This window comes from Crotalus tigris, unplaced genomic scaffold (genome assembly GCF_016545835.1).
Source record: "Crotalus tigris isolate CLP2741 ecotype Arizona unplaced genomic scaffold, ASM1654583v1 scf7180000024291.2576520, whole genome shotgun sequence".
In the NCBI taxonomy this organism is placed as follows: Eukaryota; Metazoa; Chordata; class Lepidosauria; order Squamata; family Viperidae; genus Crotalus; species Crotalus tigris.
In genome coordinates, this window is record NW_024100464.1 from 2107842 (window position 1) to 2125244 (window position 17403).

The 17403-nt window shown below is 39.9% G+C and overlaps 1 protein-coding gene across 7 annotated transcripts in view; it reads right to left on the minus strand.

The window, feature by feature from the left end:
• Positions 1 to 17403, minus strand: part of PBX1 (PBX homeobox 1) — a 579370-nt gene that overhangs the window by 160393 nt on the left and 401574 nt on the right. The gene's annotated exons all lie outside the window — the stretch shown is intronic.

Sequence of the window (17403 nt, forward strand, 5' to 3'; positions counted from 1 at the left end):
TTGGGTGGGCATGGCTGTGGTGGTAATGGCAGACTGGATGGAATTAAAAAATTCAATCAATCAATTCCAACTTTGCGAGATCTTTTTTTTCCCGGGAGAAGTTGAAATTGATTGATTGATTGAACCTTTTCTTTTTGCACACGGCGTCAGAGGCCTAAAGTAAAAAGGTTTTATAAAACCTAGCTGAAGGCCTAGGATTGGGGTGGTGGTGCAAGTGCCAACAGAGAGGGCTCTGCATGCCACCAGCGGCACGTGTGCCATAGGTCCGCCACCAAGGCCCTATACCATTCTTGACAAATGACTGTCCAAACTCTTCTTGAAATTTTGAAAGACAGTTCATACTGTTCTTGACTTTTTACAGACAAAAAAGGCAAAAAAAGTGATGTTAATATATATTTTGTAAGAATGAATTACTGAAATGCTAATTTACAGAGATTCTGTAGCTCAAATATGAAACAGGGCAAGATAAGTGCCTCAGATAGCATAAAACCCTTATTTTCAAGGATATGCTCATCAGCTTAAGATATGACAGTACAATTTCATATGCTGGAGGATGGGAGTGGAATTGTTTGTTGTTCCCAATCTGAGCTCATATATTACAGAATTACCTATAGTCCAAAATGATTTTAGGAATTTAAAGAATTAATTAAATGAAAACTCATGATAATGCAGAAAGAGAATACCTCCTGCTCTACACATTTCTGTTGTGTCATATAAAGCTGGATCTGTAATCTGCAACTCACTCATCTGCTACCATTCTCAAACTGATCACTTTCATGCTCAGTAAAAAGTTGCCTGCTTGTAAAAAAATCCCTCACAATTAGTACAGATAATGGAGATGTTATTGACAGATTAAGAAAAGTTCTCTTGATTGAAGCTGTTTCAAATTAAGCTCTTCTGTCCAATACTTGTCCCCAGTCTGGTAACTACTCCCAAGTTCTGTATCCACCAAAACCATACCTCTGGTAATCCAGGGAGGCTTTTTCTGGTGGTACCCTTTGGAACCTATGTGAACCACTCATGTTTATGATGATTTTACAGACATTACACCTGCTGGAACCACTGTAACAAGTGGCCCTAAAATAGGCCTTTCCTATACTGTTGAATGATAATCCTTGTTTTGGCATTTAGTATTCATATTTGTTAATATTACAGAGACTTCTAGTTCTAAAGATTACACTCATAATCATAAGGGATGTTGTATGTAATCACAAAGAAGAGACAATTTTGTAATTATAATTACCTCAATGGAAATCAGAAACTTCTTTCTTTTTATTCTCTCTCTAACCCCTCCACACACTCACTATTCTTTCTTTCTTTCTTTCTTTCTTTCTTTCTTTCTTTCTTTCTTTCTTTCTTTCTTTCTTCTTTCTTTCCTTCCTTCCTTTCTTCTTTCTTTCTAATTTTTTTAATAAAAAATTATTTAGAAAATTATATGGTGATGTTATTAACAATCTTATTTGACTATCACAGTAATTAATTTGGACAAATGGCATGTCATGCTTTCCTCTGGAATCTACCTGGATGACTAAGAATCTTCATCGACTGTGAATCTTCATTGCATATTTCCTGTGGAAGTTGAAAGCCCCAGATAAGCCTCCTGTTCATCATCACAAGTATTATGTCACTTCAAACCAGTCTATTATTGGATCTGTGGAGAATATGCTTATAAGATGCTACCTGATAATTTTGAAGAAAGCTGGTTTCTGGGGTATATAGTAGTTGATTTGACTTACCATAACAAGATTAGTGCCCTTCCCCCCCCCATTGCCTTTTGTTCACACAGCCTATAGAAAAAACCCTGGATGAGACACAATGTTGGTGGATATATACTAAGAATTTTACTGCCAAAACTAGAAGTGTATGAGATACAGAATGCTATCATGGATGTTTGTATAGAAGTAGAGATTGCATTTTTATGTTGTCACTGATACACTCTGCAGTGCCAGAGGATATTGCCATCTTACTGTAGAAAACAGAATGGCCCTAGGTTATTTATTGGCCCCAACAAGGGGAAGCATGCAAATTAATGAATTATTCTTGTTGTGTTTGGATTAATCAATATCACTGTACTGAGACTGATATTGCATTGATCTACAAGCAGGCATATTGTCTGGAAGAAGTAGCTAAAGCCCAAGTCCAAGGAGAGAGCCTAGAACATAGATTACTATCATGTATATTCATCCATATGGGCATGAATAAATGTGATTTTATTCATTGAATTTCTCTTCTTCCTAATAGGGATACATATATGTGTTTATACAATGAGTGGATGTCCTTGCTTTGGAACTTGTTGTGCTGTTTGTAAATCTTGTCAAAGGTATAAAACATTGTCACTTGATCATTATATCCCAGATTGGCTGCATATTATCGTGTTGCTTCTTCCCTCTACTATGTTGTTCACCTGTAGATGGGGAAAACTGGGGGAATGTGGGCAACAAGTACTATTCTACCATTCCTTACAGACATTTGCTGTGAGGGATTTTGAATTGCAAATAGAAGGCACAGGCAAACTGAAACTGCCTGAGAAGCCTGGAGGAAAAGGAGGCAGATAACATCTGTGTCCAATTACTCTGATTCCTAATTTAAGTGGGCATTTTCCCCATAACAATCTAAAGTCCTGTGTCATGTCAATGGTCTCTTTCCACAAATTGTCAGTACTGGTGACATGAAAAAGGGTTTAACAATTCATATAAAGCAAACTTCTTCAGTACTTTAACAATGTCAGTTTTCTGCCAAAGTCAGCAATCTTGATGTACTCTGAAAACAAGGATTGGAAATATTCCATTCACATATTTTATATAAAGTTGGGTCAGGTTAGATCATTTCATGGTTATGAAATGCAGGGAGGTCTAAAGATCTTGGCTAGCTTAACGCATAAGAGACTCTTGCTATAGTATCTCACCATGATAGACTCAGTAAAGGTAAGATTTGTTCTTTCAAATAACTTTTGAAAGAGGTTGATGCTCAACTATGTATCCTCAACTTGTGCTATTGTGGTACAAAAATACTCACACTACTATCAATTGTGAGAAAAATTATCCTCAGAAACCAAAATACAATGAAGGAGATGCTTGAGATCCCCAACAAAACTGACTGTTTTATAATGGAGCATGAGGCTTTCTTAAAAGGATACATTAAGATTTTCTGGAAATGTTGGCTTCATATATAACATCTTGGACAAGTAGAGGGAGTATCATGGATTGTTCTTAGCATCATTTTTTTTAAAAAAATCTGTATTTTGAATAAAGCACTTACTAAAAAGTGAAGTGCATGGAAATCTGTTTCATACTATAATAGCAATTCAAGTGTTCATGTAGTATCCTGAATACAACAGGATCTGATATGAAATAATAAAAAATGATATAATCAGACAGCTAAAACCATTAATAAACTTTGAAAAGAATTTTCAACTCCACTCATAATTCTGTGGTGAGATCAGAGCTCCTGGAGCTGCTAATTTCATCTTGGATAAAGAAAGCAACTGATCCCCTTATTTTGGTATCTAAAAAAAAGAATGAATTTGATGAGGATTGAAGAATGTTACTTAGAAAACTACAGCTGAATCTAAGTGAAATTATTTACAAATCACATCAGAATCATGCTGTATTATCAAAATTATTTCAATCTTTCAGGGAAAATACTATAAAGAAACATACTGATAGAGAAAGAAATTAAGTGCCTAAAATTAGACTTAATGCCACAACTACACATGACTTTTATAAGAAGCATAAATGCCAGGTGATATAACTTAATTCCACTGAATGTCAAAGACAGAATACTATATAATAACCTCTATGAATTTGATAGGAATAAACCTTGGCATGAGTTTTTTAATCACATAAACCTTGGCATGAGTTTTTTAATCACATCTCTGGAGATTTTTCAAAAATAGACTGTACAATCGTTTGATTGGGATGGTATAAGGTTTCCTGCTTTGAGCAGGAGGTTGGACTAGAAAACCAACCTGCATAGAAACACATTTCATAAAGAAGATAAAACAGGAAAAGAAGAAGAGAAAATGAGGAAGAAGAAGAAAAACAAGAAGTATGTAATTCAATTGAAAGAATGTTTGTTTCAGCTATGTAAGCTGTAAATTGGCTAATCTAAACCCTGGATAGAAAAAAATGGCTTAATCATAAAGGATTAGTTAAACTATCACATGAGCTGTAACATATATATATATATATTTGATATGGCAGTGAAGCATCTCCATTTTATTTTGATTTTGATATGGGATATCTCTCATTTAAACAGCTTTAGTTATGCACCAAAAAATCTCTTTAAAGTTTCCTTTCACAATTTAGGATGAGGCTATTAATTCTTATATGTTTCACATGGAATTCTACCTACTGGACTTTCTGTTCTCTTTGAGTTGTTTGAAATCTTATATTTGTGCATAATTTTGGCACAGTTGTCTTTCTGTATATTCTCCTGCTACATCTAACAAACTTGTGAATATTGAGCTCAAGATTAACCCATTGTATCTTTAGATTCCAAGTTGTTCCTAATGATAATTTTGGAGTATTGTATTCCTCAATGTATAACCATTAATTTAATGAGTTACAATGGCATTGAAAAGATGGCATAAAATTAGTTCTCACACTTACAACTGTTGCAGCATCTCCACAGTCACGGGATCAAGTTATGAATGCTTAGCAACCGACATGTACTTATGATTGCAGGGTCCCAGAGTCCTGGGATTGTTATTTGCAACCTTCCTAGGGAGCTTCTGACAAGCAAAGTAAATGGAGGAAACCAGATTCATTTAACAACTGTATGATTCACTTAACAACTGTAGTGATGCACTTAACAACTATGGCAGAAAAGTCATAAAATGTGGCATAACTGACTTAAAAATTGCCTTGCTTAGCAGTGGGACTTTGGGATTAATTGTGGTCATAAGTCAAGGACTATTTGTATTGCATTGTTTACATAACCAGCATCCCATACTTCTTTTTTGAAATAATCTTTGTTGCCTTTTTTGTCTGATAGTTTTGGGGAAAATAATTGTGGTGATCAAGGAAGAAACTCACAGATGTTTGAAAAGCTATGCAGAATCCTGATCCAAATGCATTTACTCTTCTTTAAATCTATTTAATGCAAGCCATTAGGATTTCTAATAATATCTGGTTTAGCCTCCCCACAATTACTACAATCATTTCTATTTATATTAGGATTTCTTGCTGTAATCTGAATGCTAGAAGCATACATAAAATCCGCATATTTTCCTCTCTTGTAATACAAATGCCTGCCTATATGTGTGTATAATTAATACAGGTTTCTATATAATACTAGTAAGTAAACTTTCCCCACTTTGCTGAAGGACAGTGCATGAATCTGCTGTATATATCCAGCACTGCTAGAAAAATAAACTCAGGAAGGCAGAATGTTACAGAAAAGGCTGTTGTATCTTCGGTTCTTTAGGCATTGAATGAGGCAGAGTGTTGAAACAGCAAACATGTTTATTAACTCAGAATAGAAGCAGTTCTAAAGGCTGCTGCACAGCTATTTATACAGTTAGCCTCTAGGTGGCAACCTGTGGGGAAAACTGCACGCTCATCAAACTGCCATGCTTCCCCCCCCCCACACAAACCTCATAACCTTTTGATACCCTTTGTCCCAAGGAAGCAGCCAAAAGGCCATCCCCTTTTGACTTAATATCTTACCTACCTAAATAAATAATATGCTTATCCCTCTTATCTCTTCCTGCCTCTGTTAGTTCTTTCTCCTTCTGATCTATCTGTATTTGTCTTTACCTGAACTCTGAACAGGTAATATGTTACTAGAAAATAGTTGCTTATATGAAGGAATTTTCCAATAAAGAAACTTTATGTCAGCATCTAAAGGTTAAACTTATGAATGTAAAATGTCAGCATTTAATGTAAAAGCCTATGTATGTAAAAAGTATATAAGAAGCAATAAACTCAGAGTTTGTCAAGCTGTGTCCTGCAGCTTCAAACCTCTGCTCAAGAAATGCCTGAGTCTTTTTCTTAGCATCATTACAACTGGCGCCTGAACAGGGACCAGCAGCAACCAACATATTTACAGTCGTCTGGAACACACCCCTTGGTGCACCTTCTCGTCTTCTCATCCTACGAGATTTCTCAAACTGTAAGTATGGGCTGAGATATATCTCACCATCAGCAAAAACATGTAAGAGAGTTAAAGTTTCTCTTACACAAATCAGGCATGACAATGCCTGAAAGGGAGCTTAGGAAGCTAGTGAGTGAGGTAGGAAAAAACTGTCCTTGGTATCCTGAAAGGGGGACACTCCAACTTAAGGATTGGGAAAGAATAGGTAACACCCTTCATCAGTAACCCCGAGCCTCAGTGGATGTTTTGCATTGTTGGCATCAATGTCGCCATGCAATGGAAAAATATGGGGCTGATGCAGTACAATTAAGTTCTACTCCCTCTCCAGGTTTTGATCATGAAAAAGTTTCAGTTCCATCAGCTCCTGTATTTTCCACGATGGATGTGACACCTTCAGAACAAAAGAATTCTAGATCTTATGTTTCCATTCACCATGTATTAGAAAATCAAATGGCGAAAGGAGAGGGAGATATGCAGGAAATAGCAGATATGCTCTCAGTTTGTCCTGTACATTTGACTGGGCAGGTAGATGTGAATGGAGCCCCAGTGGTTGAATATCGACCACTTTCTTATGCAATCTTAACAGAATTGCGTAAGGGTATAAGAGATACTGGGTTAGGTAGTTCATATGTGCAAGGTATGTTAGAAGCAACAATGAGGAATCATGTTTTGGTACCAGAAGATTGGAAAACAACAATTCGTATGTTATTAACACTAGCTCAGTATGTGGTATGGGATAGTGAGTTTAGACATCAATGTGCATTAACAGCTGCAACTTCTGGAGGTGCTTACCTTCCAGAGCAGTTATATGGCTCTGGTGATTACACTCCAGTGGATGCACAAATTGTTTTGCCTATAGCTACTCTTCAAATATCCTCTGAATGTGCTTACAAAGCTTTTGGAAAAGTTCCTATAACTGGGAAACCATCTCAAGCATTTTCAAATATTTGTCAAAAGGCAAATGAACCATATGCAGATTTTATTAACCATCTGCAAGATGCCTTGAAACGACAGATTGATAATCCTGATGCCCAAGCTGAATTGCTTATGAAATTGGCTAAAGAAAATGCCATCACTGAATGTAAACAGGCCATTATTGGATTGGGAGCTCAACCAGATTTAGCAGAAATGATCAAAGCATGTCAGGACATAGGAACTGTTTCTTTTCAAACTAATCTCTTAGCTGCAGCTCTTACAAAACCTCAGGGGAAATGTTATAATTGTGGTAAAATTGGACACTTTAAACAGGATTGCAGAAATCCTGAAGGAGGAAGGTATGCCTCCCGATCATTTAAAAATATGGCTGGGAGGCGTCCAAAAACAAAATGCCCTAAGTTTAATAAGGGATTTCATTGGGCTGATGAATGCCAGTCGGGAAACTTCAAAGCAGGCCGGTCTCTGGCCCCGGTCCAAACAGAGACCCTTCAGTAATTCCATCAACAATTAATAATACCCCTGCAGCCACTAGAGGGAGTGCTGGGATAGATTTAACTATCCAACAAGAAGTGTGTTTCAAATTTCCAGGAGAAGTACAAGTAGTTCCTTCACAACTTTCTGGACCTCTCCCTTCTGGATATGTTGGATTAATTTTGCCTCGATCTAGCATGGGAAAAAAGGGAATTTTTGTAATACCTGGAGTAATTGATTCTGACTATACAGGTGTCATCTTTATTCAATTATGAATTAACATGCCACAGACTTTGCCAAGCAATACTAGTCCTGCACAATTACTCCATTTGCCCTATTTTGTCCCTGCAGGGGGTCTTGATAGGGATCAAGGGGACGGCGGGTTTAGTTCCACGGATCCCATTGTAATTGCATTAACCACCCCAATCACCACCCAGCAACCCTGTCAGACAGTCTTTTTTCAGGGTAAGCCTTTTGAGGGCATAATTGATACAGGTGCTGATGTTTCAGTAATTTCAGCTAAAGATTGGCCTGCATCTTGGCCCACTGACCCATGCCCTAGTGTCTGGGGTGTAGGAGGGCAACAAGGTGCACAACAAAATACACAATTTCTTTCTGCAAGTCTTCCCAATTCTACTGTAACTGTTCAACTTCGTCCTTTCATTCTTGACATTCATGTCAACCTATGGGGACGAGACTTGCTTAGTAAATGGGAGGCTACCATCACCTTCAATGAATAAAATGTTTACCTTACCCTTAACTTGGTTAACTACTACACCTGTTTGGGTGGAACAATGGCCTCTTCCTCTGTACAAATTACAGGCCTTAAAAATTCTTGTTCAAGAACAATTACAAGCCAAACACATTGCCCCTTCCACTAGTCCATGGAACACTCCAGTTTTTGTTATCAAAAAGTAGTAGTGAGAAGTTTGTGACAAAAAAAAAATTTCCTGTCTTTTTTGTTTTTCAACTTGCTGTGTTGCTTTAAGAGCAAGAGAGACCAAAAGAAAGAGGGGGGGGACTGTTCGTTTTAATTTTTTTTCCCTCTCTGCTTAGAATTCCAGTTTGCAAATGGAGATGAAATTTAATCCCCGCTCTTGCAGTTTCAGCTGGCAAAATCTTTATCTATCAACCAAAAGAAATAACTCTGAATTGTTTTACTTAAGTTTTGTAAATGTTTAACCTACTTAATAGAAATTTGTTTCCATCTTTGATTAACTTGGAATTTAACTTATTGACCAAAGGAAAACAACCTAGGAATTGTCACTTAACACTTTTGATATTTCTTACTAGTAGGCTACTTAAAGGAGTATTTACTGTGTTAGAAGCACAAAAAAGTATAGTGTATTGAATGGATTTACTTATCCCATCCCAAAATGTTTTATCTTTTATCCAGGCTGTTGCTGAAATAACCTTAGGACACAATCGAGCTTGTCTTTGAAATGGGACTGATTTATTTAATATTGTTATTCCTATCCCAAAATTTGATTTTCAATTTTATTTTCAGAATAACTTATCTCTTCTGCTGCTATTTTAACTTTCCACACCTTTTCTCAACAGACTTTTAACTTAATCTCTGATTCTCATTATGTGTGCCAACTTATTTTTAATCTTACAGGTGCTTACATCATGCCCAGGATCAACCCCAATCTTATGGCTTTGTTTTTAACTTTATAGCAGCTATCCTTTGTTTCTCACATATGCATCGGTCCTTTAAGGACTGCCTTCACAAAAAAAAAAAAAAAGAGGGATCAAGGGTACCTAATTTGCATCAAATCAATAAAGTCTTAATAACTTTAAAACAGCTAAATATTTCTTTTCAAAACACTACTGCGTACCAGCATTACTTTCAGCAGAAAGCTGTGTTTCCTAATCCATTGGTATATTATCGGCAATTGCCTGAAAAAACCTGGTTAGGTCCAATTCCTTTCCTAATTTGGGGTCGAGGCTATGCTCTGTGCTTGCTCCTACAAGCCATCTCTGGATTCCAGCCTGGTGTGTGTGACCAGCCAAAGATGTCATGGCATCAAATCCAGAACCCAAAATAAAGCAGGTGACTCTTCAGACAGCACAATGTCCCTTTCACTCTCGCCATCGCAGTTGGCCAACGACCTGGGGCGATGTGAAGAACCTAACATCCAAAGCGCAGGAGGTTCTGAGGCAATAGGGAAAAGAACCTACACCAGAGAATTTATGCGCTGCCATATTTGCGGTTTTGACTGCAAATTCCTTAGTCATTCTTTGCCTCTCTTTCCTTCTTAATTGCTGCGTGGGGGCTGAAGCTCTCCCACCTCATCCTTTAGAATCACGGATGAAATATAATTTTGGGTGCAATTAGCTAATGTAACACAAGTGAAAGACTTTTGTATTTCTGAATCATATGACATGGAAAATTTACTCTCTACCTGTCTTATACCTGTGTGTGTCCCAGCTTCAGTTTTATGTGTTGTTTCAATCTTTTTGATCAATCTGGTGTTATTCAAAAGCAAATTAATGTTTTACATAACTTGGCTTCTGATTTAAAAATTGATACCTTAGGAAATTGGTGGAGTGCTCTATGGTCATGGCTTCCCATTGGCCTTCTTGGAAAGATTGTTCAATATCTCATTATAATAGTTGCTATCCTTATCAGCTGTTGTTGTTTATTTCAATGTCTTTTCTCTTTACTTAGTAAGATGTCTTACAATCTTCCATACTAAACTAAGACCCACTAACTACTCCAGCTTAAGATGATGTCTTCACTAATAAAATAAAGAAGAGTGAGATGTGGGGAAAACTGCACGCGCAGGAAACTGCCATGCTCCCCCCCCCACAAACCTCATAACCTTTTGATACCCTTTGTCCCAAGGAAGCAGCCAAAAGGTCATCCCCTTTTGACTTAATATCTTACCTACCTAAATAAATAATATGCTTAAGTTCCCTCTTATCTCTTCCTGCCTCTGTTAGTTCTTTCTCCTTCTGATCTATCTGTATTTGTCTTTACCTGGTCTTTGAACAGGTAATATGTTACTAGAAAATAGTTGCTTATATGAAGGAATTTTCCAATAAAGAAACTTTATGTCAGCATATAAAGGTTAAATTTATGAATGTAAAATGTCAGCATTTAATGTAAAAGCCTATGTATGTAAAAAGTAAATAAGAAGCAATAAACTCAGAGTTTGTCAAGCTGTGTCCTGCAGCTTCAAACCTCTGCTCAAGAAATGCCTGACTCTTTTTCTTAGCATCTTTACAGCAACCAATAGGTTTAAAGTAACAGTTTCCCGCCCCAAACCTCATTATCAGCCTGGAAACAGCCAGTCTGGCTTTCAGTAATAGCAACTGTTAAACAATACAGCAATATAGGTCAGACATTAAGCAAGTGATTTAAAACAGTTGTGGCCAATATATTACACCTCTTTCCCCTAGATGGCTCAAACTCTCGATTGCTGGACATAGTCCTACAGATATTTAGGTGGCTTTCTTGACTGTTCTGAACATCTAGGGAGTGCAGGGATCTCCCGGTCTACCCACTCGCCTGCTCAGCTGGGTAGACCAGAACTCTGAGGTCTAATGAAGTCAGGTTGACTCGGGTCACTTTGGCTGGCCAGTCCCAGTTGGCCCAAACCAAAGTCCAATCGTGCAGCAAAGTCTGCAGGGCTGTTCCTCAGTGCAGTTTGCTGGTCCTGTTCAGCAGATACTCTCTGTCTGTCCGGGGGAAGCTCTCCTACGGACTTTTCCCCGTCTCCTTGAGTAAGAGTTCTGTTGGAGCGTGCAAGCTCCTCTATTGGGCCATTGTCGCATGGCCCTTGCATGTGGCCCTCTTGAGAGGCCTGAGCCAGCAACTGTTTCGCTAGCCTCCGATGCAGCTGGTCAATGTGCCGGCAAATGACTCATCCATCTTCCAGGACCACCTCATAAGAGAGTGGTCCCGACACCTTAACAACCATAGCTGCCACCCACAAAGCCCCTTGCCCGTAATTCTGGGTCCAAACCCAGTCACCCACTTGCAAATTCCAAGGTGCCTTTGGCTGAGCAGAGTCCGAGGCAACCTGGTTGGGGTGCAGCCTGTCCAGCTTGGTGATCAAACATCGGTGGACAGGGGCTTGCGACATCTCCAGTTTGGATTGCTGGCATGTGTAGCAACCATGTACTTGGGCCTCGATGGCTTTATCTAGCCTTGGCCACCAAAGGTAGCTCCTTGCAAGTGCCTTCATTTGGACTATTCTCGGATGACCTTTGTGCAGAGACTCTAGGACCCTAGGCCTTAACTTGCTTAGGACTATGACCCTACTTCCCCAAAGGATGCACCTCTTATGAGCTGAAAGCTCATCTTTTCTCATGAAGAAACTCTGAAATTCAGGCCCTGGACATTTGTCCAGCCATCCTGTGTGTACCCAGTTTAGCACATGACTCAGTGTTTTGTCAGCTGCTGTCTCAGCAGCTATGTCCTCAGCATGAAGGTGAGATTCCGGCAAATCCTGGATAGCCAGAGCTGGATCTAGCTCCACATGTGGCAGGGGCAACCTGCTCAGGCTGTCTGCATGGCCTATTTTCTTGCCTGGTTTGTGAATCATCCTGTAGCTGTAGGATGACAGGAAGATAGACCACCTCAACATTTGAGTAGACAGAATCTGATGTGTCTGTTTGTTTGTGGTGAACAACCCTAGGAGTGCCTTGTGGTCCGTGAGGACTGTGAACTGGCGGCCATACAAATAGTCATGGAACTTTTTAACTTTGGCCACAATGGCCAGAGCCTCCTTGTCAATTTGTGCGTAGTTGAGCTCTGTGGACAATAGGGTCCTGGAGTAATACATGATGGGCTTCTGCCTCCCATCAGCCATTAAGTAGCTTAACACAGCCCCAAACCCATAAGGGGATGCATCACATGCAATGCAGACAGGCAGCTGCTCATTGAAATGAGTGAGAACTGAGTTTGACGACAGCAGTGATTTGACTGCTTGGAAGCTACTCTCATGGACACTGGTCCACTGCCACTGAGCTTGTCTATCCAAGAGCCAGTGTAATGGCTCTGCCACTGTGGCCTTGTTTGGGAGGAAGGCATGGTAAAAATTCAAAAGGCCTAGGAAAGCCTGAAGCTCTCCCTTTGACTTCGGCCTTGGGGCTTGCTGGATTTCTTTTAATTTGGATTCTGCCAGATGAATGCCTTCAGCATTGATGCAGAAACCAAGGAACTCGGTTGACTCTACCCCAATCTTGCACTTTTCTTTTTTTAGTTTAAGTAAGTCCTGCATCACAGAACCGCTGAAGGACGGCCTTAAGCCATTCAGCCAGAATCTCAACCGATTCCCCAGGAATGAGGGCATCATCGAAGTAGGGGCAAACCCCTGGAATTCCTTGAGCGTGCGCTTCATCACTCTCTGGAACAGCCCTGGGGCTACACTCACCCAGAACTGTATGCGCTTAACCTTAAAAGCCCCCCTATGGGTGACAATGGTCTGGGTTACCGCTGTGGCCTCGTCCATGGGCAGTTGTTGATAGGCCTGTGCCAAATCTAATTTGGTGAACATGCGGCCTCCTTGCAATGACGCCAAAATATGGCACAGGGTACGCGTGCTGTTGAAGTGCCCTATTGAGGGTGCATTTATAGTCAGCGCATATTCGCACTTCCCCATTGGCCTTCAATGGCATTACTATGGGGGTCTACCACACCCCACTGTCTACGGGCTGTAATATCCCTTCTTCCACTAGCTTATCCAGCTCTGCATCGATTTTGGGTTTTAATGCGAAAGGCACTCTATGAGGCTTCATGCGTATTGGAGTTACCATAGAATCAAGCTTGAGGCCGATTGGAGGACCCTTGTACTCCCCTAGATTAGAACTGAAAACATCCTCAAACTCTTGGCAGACTGCAGACAGATCTGCCGCTTGTGTTCGGTGAATGCCGGTTACTTGAATGCCCAATGCATCAAGCCAATCGAGCCCTATGAGGCTCGTGCATTGGCCTTCCACCACTACGACATCTAGTTGCCCCTTGAACCCCTTGAATTCCACCAGAAGTGTGGCTTTGCCTTTGACCATCTCTCGGGAGTTTTGGAAGTCTGTGAGTAGTAGATTAGACGGCCGGAGCTTGGCCCATCTGTTGCTATGATGGCATAGGTGCCTGAATGTTCCTTGTGAAATGATGGACATGGCTGAGCCCGTGTCCAATTCCATCTTGCATGGAACTCCCTGAAACTTGACTTGTAGTCTAAGCTTCTGCTTTAGGGGGCAATGGGCACCAGTGCAGAATATGCTCCTTTGGCTGGAGCAGAACCCTACTCGGTGTTGACCCGGGGCCCCGGTACCTCTCTGTCAGTCCCTCTGACAACCTCAGCAGATGGCCATGTGGCCTGGTTTGCCATAGGCCCAGCACATTGCAGTTCGCAATCAGCAATCCATGTGTTGATGGCGGCCTCCGCAGCCCATGCATCTAAGGAACAGAACTGTGTTCTCAGCTGGCTGCAGTCCCTTCTGCAGGTGCTTTTGTAGCTGGTCGACTTTGTAGTCTGAGTTGGTGTCTTCCATCCACTCGGCGTCCTCGTGGTGGACGGTTTCAGTGCTTGGCATGCATTTGGAGGGCTGCAGCACTTTAACATCCCCCGGTGGCTTCGTCTGCCATGGCCTCCTTCAAGGCCTCCTGTAGCAAGAAAGTCTCCTTAGTGAGCAGGTTTTTTTGGCACTCTCGATTCTGGAGTCTGCAGACTAAGCAGTCTCGTAGTCTCTCTTCCAAATCTGTGAAATTGCAGGGTCAGGACGCTTGACAAAGAGTGGCAATGAATTCTGTTGCAGACTCGTCGGGTTGTTGATCCTGCTGCTCAAAAGTGTGCCTCCATGCTATAACAGATAATTTGGCTCGAAGTGGTCTTGGAGCTTTTTTTTCAAGTCCGCGTAAGTGACCGACTCGAGTGGCGGCAGGGCGATCAAGTTCTCTGGAATGTCAAAGGTGGTGGGGCCGCACACGCAGAGGAGTGTCGCAGCCTTCAATCTATCTTCAGCGACCTGGTTGGCATGAAGGTAATTTTTGATGCAGGAGATGGAGGACGCCCATCTCTCTGGGTGAGTTATGTCAAATTCTTTGAGCTTCCCGACCTTTGCCATGGTGGTTTGTTTCTTCGTTCAATGCCTTGTGCTGCTGGCTTCTGTGTAGGCCCTAGGATGTGGTGGTCTCCAGCGTGGCTTGCTGGCAGACCGAGGGGGGGGGAAACGTAGTTCCTGTCAGGCTCTGTGCTGACCTCATCCCCTAGTGACTTCAAGCTCTCTCAGTGAAACAGCACATCCCATCCTCATCGCCACTGTTGTATCTTCGGTTCTTTGGGCATTGAACGAGGCAGAGTGTTGAAACAGCAAACAAGTTTATTAACTCAGAACAAAAGCAGGCCTAAAGGCTGCTGCATAGCTATTTATATAGTTAATAATAATAATAGTAAAGTTGGAAGGGACCTAGTCCAACCCCCTGCTCAGGCAGGAAACCCTATACCATTTCGGACAAATGGCTGTCCAGTCTCTTCTTAAAAACTTCCAGTGTTGAAGCATTCACCACTTCTGGAGGCAGGTTGTTCCACTGGTTAATTGTTCTAACTGTCAGGAAGTTTCTCCTTAGTTCTAGGTTGCTTCTCTCCCTGATTAGTTTCCACCCGTTGCTTCTTGTCCTGCCTTCAGGTGCTTTGGAAAATAGCTTGACTCCCTCTTCTTTGTGGCAGCCCCTGAGATGTTGGAACACTGCTATCATGTCCCCCCCTTGTGCTTCTCTTCGTTAAACTAGACATACCCAATTCCAGCAGCTGTTCCTTATATGCTTTAGCCTCCAGTCCCCTAATCATCTTTTTTACATTGCGGTGACCAAAACTGGATGCAGTATTCCAAGTGTGGCCTTACCAAGGCATTGTAAAGTGGTATTAACACTTCACATGATCTTGATTCTATCCCTCTGTTAATGCAGCATAGCACTGTGTTGGCCTTTTTGGTAGCTGCAGCACACTGCTGGCTCATATTTAGGTGATTGTCCACTAGGACTCCGAGGTCCCTCTCACAGTTACAACTATTGAGCAAGATGACCCCCTATAGTATACCTGTGCATTTGGTTTTTCTTGCCTAAATGTAGAACCTTGCTTTTTTCACCATTTAATTTCATTTTGTTAGATAGTGCCCAGTGTTCAAGTCTGTCCAGATCCTTCTGTATCTTAAGCCTGTCTTCTGGAGTGTTGGCTATTCCTGCCAACTTGGTGTCGTCTGCAAATTTGATGAGTTCCCCATCTATCCCCTCGTCCAAATCGTTGATGAAGATGTTGAAGAGCACTGGGCCCAGAACAGAGCCCTGGGGCACCCCACTACACACTTCCCTCCATGTAGATGCAGTTCCATTGTTAGCTTCTAGGTGGCAACCAATAGGGGTTTTTTTAATAAAAGTTTTATTAGTTTTTTCCATTTTTTACAAAAGCTTAGGACACAATGTGGTGGTCAGAGTGTCAAATCATTCAAGAACAAAATCATATACATATAGCTCAAATTAATTATAAACAATTTCCTCTCTATAAGGAATAATATTAAAATTAATACAATTTTGGATAAAGTTCCATCAAAGAAAAATCCTCAATCACCTTGCAATTATGATAATCTATATCCTGTTTTAAGCTTTACTAATTACAATTGTCATATTCCAGTTACATTTCAATAAACATCTAATTGGGATTTCAGGTATCCTTAATATTAGATCAATCATTAAGACTAATTTTTTCCCTATCACATGTAGCTCTTACAACATATTTTTCATATTTAAAATAACAATATAAATCCAACAAATACAGTTCTATTTTTAAAAATATATTCTATAATTTCATCAATCTATATCTATAAAAAATCTTTTTAAGCCCTTTTATGAAGTTTACACCTTCAAATACTTATCAAGTATAATGTCAAGAAATTCTCTGCCTTCATTCATTATTAAATCAGACAAAAATTCTCTCTCTATTTCAAAATAATTATCATATTTAAAATAATAATGTAATTCCTATTTTTAAAAACATGTTCTATCATTTCATCACTCTACATCTATAAAATCTTTTTAACCCCTAAACAAGTTTACTCCCTAATAATTATCAACTATAATAACAGTCAATTCTCATCCTTCTTTCGTTATTAAATCAGACAAAATCTCTAAAGCCTTTTTAACCCATCAAGTAGCGTTTTATCTCACATTTAAACCTGACTCTAGCTTTCTTTCTATGCCAAGTTAATTCGCATAATAAAACTTTTCGATTATCAAACCTCAAACTTTGATTACAAAAATTTCTAACCAATTCAAACTGAGCAAAATTTTCTTCTCTTCCTGCCAATATCATCCGAATATTGTATTGACTTTTATTCCATGTTATAATTATGAATAAGTTATGCGCTTTGTTGTATTTTCCAGAAAGTTGTATCTGAGTGTCAATCTTTGTTATTTTTGATATTTGAACTGAGTCAGTTACAGTTAGTTCTTGATCATCCAAGTTATCCATCCGTTGTAGATAACGTTGTGTAGAATTGATTGGCTCAGTGGTTACCACCTTTTCTCCCAGCGTAGATTCATCGTTGGGTTGTAAGCATAATATCTCTGTCTCTTTAAAATATGTGTCTTGATGTGTGAAAGCCTGTTCAGAATTGCTCTGTTGTTCCTCTGGTGTTCCTTGTTCCATGGCTTGATTCATTATTAGAGGGTCAGTTGGAAGTGCCAAGATGGCATCTTTAGAATGTCTCCTAGATTTCCAATAAGTTTTGAAGTCTTCTGTCATTTCAAAAATTTTCTCCAATATTAAATCATAGTTAAGATGTGGAATGTTTTCTTCCATTGTGGTAGTAGACAAGCCTGTTTCTTTATTAGAAATTATATTTTAGAAAAGTCCACAAATATCCACCTCCAAAAGTCTAATAGCAAGCTTCACC